This window comes from Mesoplodon densirostris, chromosome 1 (genome assembly GCF_025265405.1).
Source record: "Mesoplodon densirostris isolate mMesDen1 chromosome 1, mMesDen1 primary haplotype, whole genome shotgun sequence".
In the NCBI taxonomy this organism is placed as follows: domain Eukaryota; kingdom Metazoa; phylum Chordata; class Mammalia; order Artiodactyla; family Ziphiidae; genus Mesoplodon; species Mesoplodon densirostris.
In genome coordinates, this window is record NC_082661.1 from 27675331 (window position 1) to 27691075 (window position 15745).

General features: G+C 43.7%; 1 protein-coding gene across 15 annotated transcripts in view; it reads right to left on the reverse strand.

Annotated features, from left to right (window-relative positions):
- The window catches only part of GBF1 (golgi brefeldin A resistant guanine nucleotide exchange factor 1), a 125646-nt gene that overhangs the window by 33614 nt on the left and 76287 nt on the right, over positions 1-15745 (reverse strand). Inside the window, exon 2 of one of the 15 annotated variants that reach the window (XM_060100420.1) lies at positions 11867-11927. The exons of the other annotated variants lie outside the window; for them this stretch is intronic. The gene's annotated coding sequence lies outside the window, so the exon portion shown is untranslated. The remainder of the gene's footprint in view (positions 1-11866; positions 11928-15745) is intronic. 15 annotated transcript variants of the gene reach the window in all.

Sequence of the window (15745 nt, forward strand, 5' to 3'; positions counted from 1 at the left end):
AGCATTCACCCAGTTGCTTTACCTATACTTGCTTCATAGTCAAAGACTAGGTCAATTTTACACCCACCGTTTGACACTTCCAGGGCCAAGTGCATTCTGCCTCTTTTTGTTTTTTAAATTTAATTTGGTAAAACTGACTCTTTTTGAGTCCTATAAATTTTAACCCACACATAGGGTGTGGGCTCTCAAAGCCAAATGACTTAATGTACCAAAGCAGTAGTTTCTCTGCTGTGTTCAGTGGGCTTCAAATTGATGGAAGTATGGTCTGTCTCTGCAGGGCTGCTTCAACTGAAGATTTCTTTTTCTTTTTTTTTTTTCAAATAAATTTATTTATTTTTGGCTGCGTTGGGTCTTCGTTGTTGCACGTGGGTTTTCTCTAGTTGCGGTGAGCTGGGGATACTCTTCGTTGTGGTGCGCGGGCTTATTGCAGTGGCTTCTCTTGTTGCGGAGCACTGGCTCTAGGTGTGCAGGGTTCAGTAGTTGTGGCACGTGGGCTCAGTAGTTGTGGCTTGCAGGCTCTGGAGCGCAGGCTCACTAGTTGTGGCACACGGGCTTAGTTACTCCACAGCATGTGGCATCTCCCCGGACCAGGGCTCAAACCTGTGTCCCCTGCATTGGCAGACGGATTCTTAACCACTGTGCCACCAAGGAAGCCCCTAACCTTCTGCTTCTTAAGAGGAAAGAGTTCAACATGGCATTGAGAGACTTGGAGGGGACAGGAGTGATACTATACAGAGGCTTGGACGAAGTCCCACAGAAAACTCTCTGGATGCTCTGGATGTGACCCTCACATAATATACAATCCAGTCAATGGACAAGGAATCATTAGTCTCACTCCTACTAATAACCAGGCATATGATACCCAAGCTTATCTGTCAAATTAGATAGTTGGAATCTGACTGTTAAAATACATTCATTCCAGCACTTCCATTCTGTGAGTCAATGCTTTATGGAAACTTAGGGATGGAAAACTAGAAGGGCTGGACTTTTTTTCCTTTTTTAAAATTCATTTATTTAATTTATTTATTTTTGGCTGCGTTGGGTCTTCGTTGCTGCAGGTGGGCTTTTCTCTAGTTGCAGCAAGCAGGAGCTACTCTTCGTTGCAGTGCATGGGGGCTACTCTTCGTTGCGGTGCGCGGGCTTCTCATTGCGGTGGCTTCTCTTGTGGCGGAGCACGGGCTCTAGGCACGTGGGCTTCAGTAGTTGTGGCACATGGGTGCCGTAGTTGTGGCTCGCGGGCTCTAGAGCACAGGCTCAGTAGTTGTGGCGCACAGGCTTAGCTGTTCCGTGGCATGTGGGATCTTCCCGGACCAGGGCTTGAACACGTGTCCCCTGCACTGGCAGGCAGATTCTTAAACGCTGCGCAACCAGGGAAGCCCAAGGGCTGGACTTTTTAATGAGCCCACCAAGAACCTTCACTTTCACCCTCACTCCCCTACCCCTCCAAAAAAAGAGGATGATGGTATATAAAATTAACTTTCCCAAGAGAATTTGGTCTAGGCAGAACTGGAGTTTTGCCCTCTAGGTTCAACTGCAGATTCAACTCTACTGCTTCCTACGAATCCAGAAAAGAAAAATTTCTGGTGTTCTACCTCCTGGCTTAGCCTGCCTGGGGACAGAGGTTCAACTGTCTAGATCTTCTTTGGAAGAGTAAGAAGAGCTGCCCGAGTCCTTCAGGGAAAAGATGCCACGATGCTGCTCATAGTGAGCAGGCTCAGTAATTTCACAACCAAGGAGACATCTGACACCCCTGCCAAGCAGCCAAAATTCCCGCCCTGGAAGGCTTTCAACCTCAAGGCACAAACAGTTCAGTAAACAGAGAGTGCAGATCAGGTAGAGGGGTGCTCTGAAGGTGACTGATTCATGTTCTAAGATGGGAAGTAAAAAAAAGGAATGGGTACAAGAAGGAGGGGAAATTCAACTCCCACTGGAGAAAGAACACTTGGGATCCTTCTAGGACTAGGCCACCTGCTGCTAAAATCAAGTCCAGGTCCAACTTCTGGCTAGTCAGTGCCCAATAAGAATAATCACAACAAGACTTATTAAACGATTTCTGGAGAAGCTGTAGGTCACTTCAACACAAAGCAAAGTGAAGCTCCTCAGAGGTTTCTTGGTGGTGTTCTGCTCATACTCTGCTCAACATCAGTGAACAGGGCTCTCAACTCCCTATATTGTGACATTAAAACAGGTAAGTCTCAAAGTGACTTTTGGCCTAAAGTCAGGTTGAGAATCTGCAGATGTCCCCCAAGTCTCCTATCTTCTCAGATGATGAGGTCACCTGTCCAAAAGGAGATGAATACTGACATGTTTTCTTTTTTCACATCAGAGCTGCCACCTTCTCTGACAATCTATGTCAAAGGCCTCAACATGTGGCATCATGCACTGCCCTTAGACAAAAGGGAACAATCTCTTCTCAGCACACAGGGGAGCAGTCACCATCCTCCCAGGAGGCTTGTGTTCTCCAGCCTGCAGCAGCCTTTTCTCATTTGGCCAACATTGGACTGGCACATTCCTGAGCCAAAATGCACACATAAGCTGCTTTCCCTGGTAGCAAGCTCTTTACTCCTGAGTGACTCTTATCAGGGGCGGTTGGGCATTCTCAATTGGATTACGCTGACAAGGAAAAAGTCCTGTGGTATATTATTTCAACACCATTTGGCTTCAGAAATGCTTGTCTCGACCCTTTTGCCCTCAGAGGCTACTTCTCCCTTCTTGCTTTCTAGAGGGTCACCAGCCTGCTCCCATCCTAGCTCTTCATCCTGCAAATATTGGCTCATGTTCCTGGAGACAGAATATCATCATTCACAAGGTAAATCTTGTATTAACAGACTAATAAATCAGAGCATGATAAAAATATAAGTCTAGTTCATTTACCCCACTTGACATTTCTGTATCCAGAGACACAGTACAGAATTTTTTGAGCATAAAAAGCTCTTTGGTTTTGGGCTTTTATGTCTATGCCTCCACATTCCATTTTAGGAGAAAGTGTTAGGTCCTCATATTCCCCCCCGCCTTTTTTTGGTCGAGTCATGGGGCATGCAGGATCTTAGTTCCCCAACCATGGATTGAACCAGCATCCCCTGCAGTGGAAGCTCGGAGCCTTAACCACTGGACCACCAGGGAAGTCCAGGTCCTCATATTCTACTTCTCTGACTATGCTATATCTAGGAATACTTCTTGTAAAAGTCAAAGTAAGATTGAGAATGAGCTGCAAATGGAATTTTTGAAATACTGTTCTGTAGGAAAGAGCTGTGCTCTTCTTGGTCACTACAGGACATCAGGAGTAGTGGTCCAAAGGATGAGACAAACTAAACTTTGGTGTAGCCAGAAGCCTCTGGAATATCTGCCACACCTTTATTTCCAGCCTTGAATGGTCAGGTGGGGATTTAGGCTTGATTTCATGAACTGGCTTGAGAGATGGCTGCCAAAGGGCAGCTCTCAGAAAATTATCTAGTCCAGGCTTAAGGGTTAAACCCAGACAAGCCTTTGCAACCCTGCCCTATACAACAGGAGAAATGAAAAAAGAAATGCACTATGCCCAGTCTTGGTCTGTCACTAATTATGCGACCTTGGGCAAACACTTCCGTTCTTTGGGCCATAGTTTCCTCATCCACAGGGTTTTCCTGGGGAAGATGGTGGTGGTAGTACACAGTTTAATAAAATTCTTTAAGGCTCCCTTTAGATCCCCCAAATTTATTCTAAACGCAAAGTACAGTTTGGGAGTAAATAAGCATGAATGCAGACAGTCTGTTACAAAGGTAGCCTGGGGGAAAAGCAAGCCCAGTTTGTTTGTCTAAGCTCCTGACAGTGGATCCTCTTTTTTCAGCTATCACCCAATAGTTTCCCAGATCTGTTTCCTATTCTCAAACAAATGCTTAGTTTCTCAAAGTGCCTTTAGACTGCAGTGGGGATGAGGAGGGGGATTATCTTTGATATTATGACCCTTTAAGAAACAAAGTATGGTGATAACTTAATCACTACCACACCCAGGTACAAGGTGAGTTCATGGGTCCACCTAGGGCCTGCAGTAGGAGATAATGATACAAACCACCTTACACCAAGAAGGCAAATTATTTTCTAACACTTGGTCCTTTAAAAACCCTTTGAGGGGCTTCCCTGGTGGCACAGTGGTTGAGAGTCCGCCTGCCGATGCAGGGGACGCGGGTTCGTGCCCCAGTCCGGGAAGATCCCACATGGCGCGGAGCGGCTGGGCCCGTGAGTCATGGCCGCTGAGCCTGCGCGTCTGGAGCCTGTGCTCCGCAACGGGAGAGGCCACAACAGTGAGAGGCCCACGTACCGCAAAAAAAAAAAAAAAAAAAAAAAAAAAAAAAACCCTTTGAGAAGTATTCATTTTTCAGGCTGATTTCTCCCTCAAAGGCCAACCCAACCTGTTCTTATGAATCAAAAAACCAAACCTTAACTTTTACTCTAATTAAACATAAGCAAATCCTGAACTTACACATCTTGGGGTCTTACTGAAAGTCTGAAAATCCCAAGGATTAGAAATCATAATTTTATATCTTCCCTGAGCTGTCTTAGATAAGTAATTTGTAGAAGGTCATGTTCATGAGGTCCCAACCTAAGCCAGAGATGACATAAAAACTCCTCTCCTCCTCCGTAGATATCTGGCCCCCAAATGTTCAAGATGACCAGAAAGAAAAAGGTTTTCGGCATTTACATATGTTCTCTGGCTCAAACACCTTTTCAGGACCTGGGCTACCTCTGTCCCTATAGCAGGTCCGTCTCTCCTAAGAGAGAGGATAGAAAGAAGATGTATTTTTTTCAGATTGAAATCTCTGATATCGTATAGAGCCCATAGCAGGCTGCCTTCAGGCTGCTCCTGAAATTCTCACTTTTTTTTTTGTGGTACACTGTTGTGGCCTCTCCCGTTGCGGAGCACAGGCTCCGGATGCGCAGGCTCAGCGGCCATGGCTCACGGGCCTAGCCGCTCTGCGGCATGTGGGATCTTCCTGGACCAGGGGATGAACCCGTGTCCCCTGCATCAGCAGGCAGACTCTCAACCACTGCGCCACCAGGGAAGCCCTGAAATCCTCACTTTTATAATCTCCTCCTTGTTGAGTAGGACCACCCTAGTCTGCCTGGTATCAGATTTAGCCTACACTTTCAGAAGATAAGACAGGGACTTAAAGGCAGCATACACGTGGGAAAATAGTTTGTTTACTGCATGACTTTCTCCAATATGATACATAATCCTGATTGGAAGAGAAATGAGCTTCCCACCTTGGGCTCGCGGGCTCTAGAAAACATGGGCATTTCTGCTAACAGCCAGTTTAGCTTGCTGCTAGGAGCTGCTATCAACCACCCTACAAGAATCCCATTCCATTGCTCAGGACAACAACCTTAATTGGCCTCTGACATCAGCAACAGCTACATACTAAACTAATTATCATATGTAGGTTATTTATTTTATCTTCCAGTAACCCTGAGAAATAGTATTACGGTTCCCATTTTATAGGTAAGAACACCAAGGCTCTATGAGGTAAGTGACTTGCCCAAGGTCATGCAGTAAGTGGAAGAGGTAGAATTTAAATCTGGGTCTGTTCTGGATTATGTTCTTAAATATTATACTATGCTATTGCTATGGGTTTACTATTAGATATATTAACTGCATGACATGGATGGCAAATAAAAATTTAAGACTTAACTATCCTAGAATTAAAGTTTCTTCTGCACCCATCCTCTTCCTAGCCAATGACTAAACACTATTAGTTACTGATTTTAGTACTGCCATACAAATTAAGCTTCAGGTTTGCCCACGTTCCTTCCTAATCCAAGAGGGAAGAATGAGGCCCCTTTAACAAGGCTGGCAGGGCTAAATGAGGCCCATAGGGACCTCAAACATATCGCAGAAGCCCGAGGATAGACTGATCCATCTGTCTTACTGAGAGCACAAGTTTGATGCGTATCAACTCTAAACACCAGTTCTCTTCCTTCTAGAGGAAACTGGCACATATTGAAAGGAAAGCAATTAGGCTGTAACATACAGGCAAACCAGAGCTGCTGTGGTCCTTTACTCTACCTTGCCGTTTTCTGCATTCATTGTATAAGACCAAGACCAGGGGGCTTCCCTGGTGGCGCAGTGGTTAGGAGTCAGCCTGCCAATGCAGAGGACACGGGTTCGAGCCCTGGTCCAGGAGGATCCCACATGCCACAGAGCAACTGGGCCAATGTGCCACAATTACTGAGCCTGCGCTCTGGAGCCCACAAGCCACAAGTACTGAAGCCCGTGCACCTGCAGCCTGAGCTGCACAACGAAGAGTAGCCCCCGCTTGATGCAACTAGAGAAAGCCGCGCAGAAACAAAGGCCCGATGCAGCCAAAAATAAATAATAAATACATTAAAAAAAAAAAAGACCAAGATCAAACTTAAGCAGGCAATTTGAAAGCCCAGGAGAAATTAAAAACTCCTGTTGCTATACTTTTTAAAACAGGACATTCACCCCAGCTTTATGCAGTCATTATTACACTTGGAGCAACTTTTTCAATCCAAATTCCCCTCATAGTCTAGTAAAATATTTCACTGTTCGATGGCAGCAAGAAGACAATTATAGGTTTATCACCAATTACCACCCTGTCAGGTCTCCTTTAGGGCCCTGAAGGGAAGTAAAAGGAAATAAAAAAGAACTAATTTCTGAATTGACATTAACAAAGTCTACAGATGATGGAAAAGACTGAAGGGTTAATAGCCAAAGCTTTTAGAGACGAGTAAGAGAATCCCTAAAGAATATCAATTATGGGACTAGTAAGCAACTCTCCCTGTTCCTTAAGTGTACAGAATCCTATTTATTCACATTTATCCAGAAGCTGGAAATGCTTTTTTACAGCAGCATATCACAAATTCTTAGTGACAATTAAGTCTGAGGAATCTTATTCAGCCTCAGACACCCTTTGTGTTAACAAGCTCAAGAAGTTTATGATAAGAGACATTTCCCATCTTACTGATGAGGAAACAAAGGCATCAAAAATATAACCAGTAAAAGGGCCAGGACAAGTACCCTAACCACTTGCCACTGCTGCCTCTAAACACATGACTGTAAGCTGGAGAATGAACAAATAAAGTTTATAGGAGCAGCAGTACTCTAAGAAGTCATATGTTATTTGCTCTTAAAGGTGCCCAGAGAACCTTCAAAACAGCTGAATCTAGAGGAGCAATCCTGAAAGGGTTGGGAAACAACTTTAGAAAACATAGGACAGAACCCGGGTTCAGCCAACACCTGTTTCCCCAACAATATCTGTCTCTCTCTGTCTCTCATTTTATCCCAACCACACACAATACAAAAGCTGTATTATTCTTGTAAAGTTGCATTCCAGCCCAGAATGCGCAGTTAATGTTTTTTACAGCCCACATGCCTCCTTGTGATGGATGGCCATTTTATAATGAAAAACTTTATGCTCAATCAACTTACAAATAATGAGTGTTCCATTACATTGCATTAAAAACAAACCCCAAATCAGAAAGACCCAGAAAGAAACAAGGAATAGGAACAAAGGTGATTGCTGGAAAGTGAGGAGGAACTCGAGAGAATTCTCTGTAACTCCTTCAATCCTAAAGAAGATACAGTCCTAAGGAGAATTTGGTATCAAAAAAGGCATTAATTTCAACAAATGCTGTTGGGACAACTGAACATCCATATGCCAAAAAACCCCTCTACTTTCATCTAAACCTCACGTTACATAAAAATTAACTAAAAATAGATCATAGATGTAAATGAAAAGCATAAATCTGCATACCTTTTAGAAGAAAATATAGGAGAAATCTTTGTGACCTGGGATTAGGCAAAGAGTACTTAGATATGACACCAAAAGCACAGTGCACAAAAGAAAAAAATTGGTACACTGGACTTCATCAAAAATAAAAATGTCGGGCCTCCCTGGTGGCGCAGTGGTTGAGAGTCCGCCTGCCGATGCAGGGGATACGGGTTCGTGCCCCGGTCTGGGAGGATCCCATATGCCGCAGAGCGGCTGGGCCCGTGAGCCATGGCCGCTGGGCCTGCGCATCCGGAGCCTGTGCTCCGCAGCGGGGGAGGCCACAGCAGTGAGAGGCCCGCATACCACACACACACAAAAAATAAATAAATAAAAAATAAAAATAAAAATGTCGGGGCTTCCCTGGTGGCACAGTGGTTGAGAGTCCGCCTGCTGATGCAGGGGACGCGGGTTTGTGCCCCGGTCCGGGAGGATCCCACGTGCTGCGGAGCGGCTGGGCCGGTGAGCCATGGTCGCTGAGCCTGCACGTCCGGAGCCTGTGCTCCGCAATGGGAGAGGCCACAGCAGTGGGAGGCCCGCGTACCGCAAAAACTAAATAAATAAACAAATAAATAAATAATAAAATGTCTGCTCTAGAGACATACTAGAGAGATGTCTATCTCTAGAGAGATACTGTTAAGAGACTGAAAAAACAAGCTACTGAAAAAACAAGCCATAAAAATTGTATAATTATAATTGTGATTGTAAGAAAGGACTTGAATCCAGAATACACTTCTTTAAGTTTCTAAACTCAACAGTAGGAAAACAAACAACTCCATTAAAAAATGGGCAAAAGACTTGAACAGATGCATCACCAAATGGTGTTCGATGTCACTGGCCATTAGGGAAATGCAAATTTAAACCACTTGAGGTACCACTACCTACCTACTAGGATGGCTTAAATAAAAGTACTGAAAATACCAAGCACTGGAGAGGATGTGGAGAAACTAGAATTCTCATTTCTGGGAATGTAATGTGGTATGGGACTCTGGATAACAGTTTGGCAGTTTCTTAAAAAGCTAAACATACACTTACTCTTTGACCCAGAAATCCCACTCCTGGGTGTTTATCCCAGAAAGATGAAAACCAATGTTCTTCACACAAAAACCTGTACACAAATGTCTGTAGCAGCTCTATTCATAATGGCCCCAAAATGGAGAAGCCAAACGTCCTTCAGCTAGTGGATGGATAAGCAAACTGTGGTACAGACATGCAATGGAATACTACTTGGCAATAGAAAGGGAAAAAACTATTGATCTAGGCAGCAGTTAGATGAATCTCAAAGGCATCATGCTGAGTGAAACAAATCAGTCTCAAAAGGTTACATACTGTATGATTCCATTTATATGACCTTCTTGATAAAACTATGGTGAGAGAATAGATCAGTGGTTGACGGGAGTTAGGGGTAGAGGGATGGTGTGACCACAAAGGGATAATAGAGGGAGTTTTCTGGGGTGGTGAGACTGTTCTGTATTCCAATTGCCACAGTGGTTACATGGATCTATGTGTGTGTTAAAATTCACAGAACTGTATACTAAAAAAAGTCAATTTTACTATATGATAATGAAAAAATTTAAGTATTGAATCTTAATATACAAATCTCAGCCTAGTTCACACCAAGAATGGCATTCACATCATGCAGCCCAATAGCAGGCCCTGCCTTCTAAGACTGAGGTCTGAAGATACTGAGATTATGTTTAAGGGAATGTCCACCTATGAATGTGGACCTGAATTCAGAAACGCCCTTTCCCCTCAAGGGTTGTGGAAAGGCTAGACTGGCATGAGGAGTCCATTTCTTCTCTCCCTGGGCCCTTCTAACCAATAGTAGAAAGAATTTGTTATTGGAACTTGTTCTTTGAAATCTTGAGTTGAGGACTTCCCTGGTGGCGCAATGGTTAAGAATCCACCTGCCAGGGGCTTCCCTGGTGGCGCAGTGGTTAAGAATCCACCTGCCAGTGCAGGGGACACAGGTTCGAGCCCTGGTCTGGGAAGATCCCACATGCCGCGGAGCAGCTAAGCCCGTGCGCCACAACTACTGAGCCTGCGCTCTAGAAGCCGCGAGCCACAACTACTGAGCCTGTGTGCCACAACTACTGAAGCCCCTGTGCCTAGAGCCTGTGTTCTGCAACAAGAGAAGCCACCGCAGTGAGAAGCCCGTGCACCACAATGAAGAGTAGTCCCCACTCGCCTCAACTTGAGAAAGCCCGTGCGCAGCAACGAAGACCCAACACAGCCAAAAATAAATAAATAAATTAGTTAATTAAATTTAAAAAAAGAATCCACCTGCCAATGCAGGGGACACGGGTTCGACCCCTGGTCCAGGGAGATGCCACATGCTGTGGATCAACTAAGCCCATGTGCCACAACACTGAGCCTGCACTCCAGATCCCGCGAGCCACAACTACTGAGCCCACGTGCCACAACTACTGAAGCCCGCACACCTAGAGCCCGTGCTCTGCAACAAGAGAAGCCACCACAATGAGAAGCCCACGCACTGCAACGAAGAGTAGGCCCAGCTTGCCCCAACTAGAGAAAGCCCGCACACAGCAACAAATACCCAACGCAGCCATAAATAAATAAATAGATTTATTTAAAAAGAAAGAAAGAAATCTTCAGTTGAAGCAGCCGTGCAGAGACAGATCACACTTCCATCAATTTCAAGCCCACTGAACACAGTAGAGAAACTACTGCTTTGGTACATTAAGTCATTTGGCTTTGGGAACCCACACCCTAACCTTCCGTTCCTTGCTTTTAACCCTTGGCCCATGAGAATTAGTTCCCTAAGACCTAGGTAAGATAGAGGCATTAAAAATATAGAGAAAGAATTTTACCAGGGCATACTTTATTTCCCATAATATTTGACACACAGGATACCAAATCCTACCTGGCTAAAGGCCCTTGGCAATATTAATGTTACTAAGGGAAGTGCTGATTTCTCCTGCATTCAGCTTCAAGGAGGAGAGATGGGGATAAAAAGCAAGGATGGGAAGGGACTTTCATCTGCCACAAAGACTAATTACCCCATGCTCAAGAAGCATTTGGGCCACCAAAGGCCCCTCTCCTACATGACGATGTTCATTTACCTGCTTCAAATGTATCAAAATGTATCAAGTCACAGTACATACATTATTACATAGCCATGTCCTGAAAAATCTCTAATCCAGCATCATTAAATTAGGTCTGAATTCTGCTGGCCAAGCCCCAGCCTCTCAGGGGGCTGGCATCAAATAGGGAGGCTGGAGTAGGGTTTCAAACACCTGTTTCAGCCTTTTAAGTGTCCGATTCAGGCCACTGTGCTCTGGCAGCAGGGACCCTGATGATGTGGGTTCTCTTCTCCTGCCAAATCGTCAATTTAAAGAGCCTAGCCCCCCAGAGGAGGAAAAGATAGACTGGTGCGGGGGTTACAGCCACTTTGAAGAAATGTTTCTTTTAAAGTTAAACACACATCTATGCTATGATCCAGCAATTTCACTCAAGTATTTATCCAAGAGAAACTAAAATATACGTTCACAAATAGACGTGTATTATGTTTATAGCAGCCTATTCATAACAGACAAAAACTGGAAACACTCCAAATGTTCTTCAATAAGAAAATGAGTAAATTCTCTTATGGTTTACCATACAGTTCAATATTACTCAGTAAAACAGAATGAATCAAAACCAAAAAAACCAGTGATACATGCAACATGGATGAATTCCAAAAACATGCTAATTGAAAAGAAGCTAGGAACAAAAGAGAATATCCTATGTGATTCCATTTATAGGAAATCCAAAACCAAAACTAATGCATGGTAATAGAACACAGAAAGTCATTTTGTGTATGTGTGTGTGGGTTAACTTAAATGGGGCATGAGGAAACTCTCTGGGATGATGAAAATGTTCTATATCTTTTTTTTTTAAGGTGGTTACTGAATTTACACAATCATCAGAATTTATCAACTGAACACCTAAGGTCTGTGTATTTCACTGTATGTTAATTATACCTCAATTTAAAAAAAAAAAGGAGAACTGAGGGGGCCTGGGGTCAGCCTCTCCTACTTGGCATTATTTAGGAAAATGAAGATATAGAAGAGAAGAAACAAATTTGCTTCCCAACTCACCATTCTGGGAGCAGAGGCTCAACAGCCAGCTGAGCTGCCACCTCAGTAACCCTTGGGCAACCTTTTGGGAAAGAAGAGATTTTCAGGTGGTAACTGATATACGCTTAATGGGGCCCTGTTGTTCCCCAAAGGGGTGTCACTGAAATGTCTTCAACAGTGTTTACTTCCCCATTGCTAAAAGTATAATCAGGGTTCAATTTAGAAGAAAGTTCACATGTAACAAAAGTTAGGCCCTCAGTACTTAAAATTCAGGGACTTCCTTGGTGGTCCAGTGGTTAAGGCTCCGCGCTTCCACTGCAGGGGGCACGGGTTCAATCCCTGGTTGGGGAACTAAGATCCCGCAGGCTGCAAGGGTGCAGCCAAAAAAACCCAAAAAACAAAAAACGAACAAAAAAAACCATTCAGACAGTCTTAAAAAACCATTTCATTATAACCATAGTAATAGACAAGTCAGAGCTCTAGTTCCAGAAATGTCACCACTCTGTCATGACACCTTACACAAGACATGACCTCTAAGCCACAGATCCTTCTCAATAAAATGGGCCTGGATGACCTCTATGTTTCACTTTAGCTCTGCCACTGTATGATTTTAATACACTTATAAGTTCATATGACCTCCAGGATCAGATGGGGAAGGCAAGCCTTGTAACCCTTCTCAGCATTGTTATAGAGACTCATCCTTTATTTTAATGAGGACGCCCCCAGAGGGATTCTGCATTTCATGTGAAATGATTTCGCCCCTCTAACACACAGAGTTAGACTCAAAGAGAACAGCTTACAGCTTAGGATGTGAGGCACTGCTTACACGGCAAACCCAAGGTGGCACAGGATAAAAGAAGAGTAGGTATCCTCAAAATCCAGTGGGAAGATTGAAGAAGAAAACGAACATATATCAAGTGCCTCTTATATGCAAGGTATGCATTGTACTAGACTCCTTGCATACATCATCTTGTTTAATCCTCACAAGAACCCTGTAAGACAAGTTTTTAATCTCCATTTTACAGATGAGAAATAGAGGTTCAAATAGGTCAGGTAACTGCCAAGACAACCCAATGGTAGAGATGGGATTTGAACCCAGGTCTATTCAGCTCCAAAAGTTATGCTTTTTTCCACAACCATTTGGCAGGAAATAAGTTGGAGATCCTACATCTCCAAGGGGCCCTATCACTTTCTCCTTCTTGTAAATAACACATTTCACACATCTCACATAGCCCTTGGCACTATGCAGAAGAAAGGGTTAAACCTACAGTTAGGAAGAGGAAATTCCCTGGAAAATTGAAACACATGCTGTGGCTCTGACTAAATTTCACACCCGTTCTGTTGAGCAACATCCATACTGTGTGAGAAAAGATTCCTTCCCCCTCACCCCGACCCCATTCTTTATTCATTCTATCACCTGCTGCCTTCCTTCAGACTAAGCTGAGGGGGAGGAAGGGAGGAAGACTATATATCTTTGCTTGGTGCATATTTAAGCCAGAGGTTAGTAAACCCAGGGTAGGAAGGAGTACTGTGTGAAAAAAGAAAAGGAAAAACACTTTCTCACTTCTACTTGGACTAGCATAGGAGGGAGCTCTTATGATAGGCCATAATGAAGAAAGGGGTTGGACTTCTGCTGGGGAGGAAAGGGGAGGCTGTTCTTCCTGGAGAGCAGGCAGAATTCAGGAGAACAAGGCCAATTTACACCTGTCCCCTTATCTGGTATTTCATGCTCAAGTGAACACTGAATTTCTGTCCATGAGAGTTATGCCTCACCCAGGGGAGCAAATGGGAAGGTGGAAACAATTTTTTTCCCTCTGCTACCCCCTTCAACCAGATTCCTACTTCCAGTACCAAATAACAATGGGTATAGTTATTTGGTACTGGAATTTGACTGGATATAAGATACTTGTGGGAATGTAAGAGCCTAGGGTAGCTACTTGGTATAAAAGAAGGAAGAAAAGAAAGGTAAGGACAAGTGAACAAATGCCATTATGATAATCTCCAAAGATAGTCCCATACAATGCCACCCCTCACATGCCCTTCCTCCAATCAAAAGGTAGAGCTTATGTCTGTTCCCCTTGAATCTGGTCTGTGACTGCTTTAACAGATACAATGCAGGGGAAGTGACAATCTGGGACTTCTGTGCCCAGGCACTAAAAAGGCTTTGAAGCTTCTATTTCTTCCATTTTGGTGATGTGAACTGCCATGTATTGTACAAAGTCTAAGCTACTCTGCAAGAGAGAGAAGTCATGAGGGAAAGCCCTGGAGACTGAGGCATCATGTCAAAAGAAGCCACGTGGCACCAAACATCCGAGCCACAGTCATAGCTGACTGAAACCTCAGGAGAGACCCCAAGTGAGACCATTAGAAGAACTGCCCAGCTGAGCCCTAGTCAACCCATGGAATTATGAGATATAATAAAATGGTTGTTGCTTTAAGCCATGAAATTTTGGAGTGGTCTGTAATATAGCAACAGATAACTGAAACAGCTAGCTGGCTTTTGTTAAAAAATGAAGCTAAGGGCCTCCCTGGTGGCGCAGTGGTTGAGAGTCCGCCTGCCGATGCAGGGGATACGGGTTCGTGCCCCGGTCTGGGAGGATCCCATATGCCGCGGAGCGGCTGGGCCCGTGAGCCATGGCCGCTGGGCCTGCGCATCCGGAGCCTGTGCTCCGCAACGGGAGAGGCCACAACAGTGAGAGGCCCGCATACCGCAAAAAGAAAAAAAAAAAAAAAATGAAGCTAGTAGTTCTTTTGTCCTGGGTATATAACATAAACTGTATTGCAGAAATAAGGAAAATCTAGCCGGTTTTAGTTAAAAGGAATTTATACGGGGGGGAAATCTCATTCCACTAGCAATTGAAAATAAAAAATACCTAAGAATAAACTTAAGAAATTTACATAAATGGGGGAAAGAAGAACCTACAAATTTTACTAGAGTCACAAAAGAAGTCTCGAATAAATGTGGAAGACAAAACATATTCCTGGATAGGGAGGCCAAATATATTATAAAAATGTCAAGTCTCTCCATATTATTATTATTATTTTAATTTATTAATTAATTAATTTATTTATTTTGGGCTGCATTGGGTCTTCATTGCTGTGCGGGCTTTCTCTAGTTGCAGCGAGTGGAGGCTACTCTTCGTTGTGGTGGGTGGGCTTCGCATTGTGGTGTCTTCTCTTGTTGCAGAGCTTGGGCTCTAGGTTCGTGGGCTTCAGTAGTTGTGGCTCGCGGGCTCTAGAGTGCAGGCTCAGCAGTTACGGTGCACGGGCTTAGTTGCTCTGCGGCATGTGGGATCTTCCTGGACTAGGGCTCAAACCCATGTCCCCTGCATTGGCAGGTGGATTCTTAACCACTGCACCACCAGGGAAGTCCCTCCCCATATTAATTTACAGTTTTAAATCAAAATCCCAATGGGAATTTTTTAAAGAACTTGAGTAAGTGACCCTGCACTTCCTGTGAAAGAATAACCAGATAAGGATAGCCAGAATATTTTTAAAAACAACTAATGCCAGAAAATATGCAGTATCATTTTAAAATGAATTATAAAGCTATAACATATAAACAAGTATAATACTAGCAAAAGAATAGGTAGGACAATATGTAGTACATGATATATGATAAAAGAATATTCAATAAATGGTCCTGTAACATATGGTTAATTATCAGAGAGTAAAAGTTAAATTCCTGTTTCATTCCACTTGACAAAATAAATTCTATCTGATTAAAGGAAGACAATAATTAATTCACTGAACAAATATTTATAAGCACCAACTGTGTGGCAGTCACTGGGCTAAATAATAGAAATGCCCTCATGGGGTTTCCTGTGTAGTGGAACAGAAAAACATTAGGGCTCACATAAGTATTATGAAGCCAGGTGCTAAAGACTGTTCAAGAGTTAA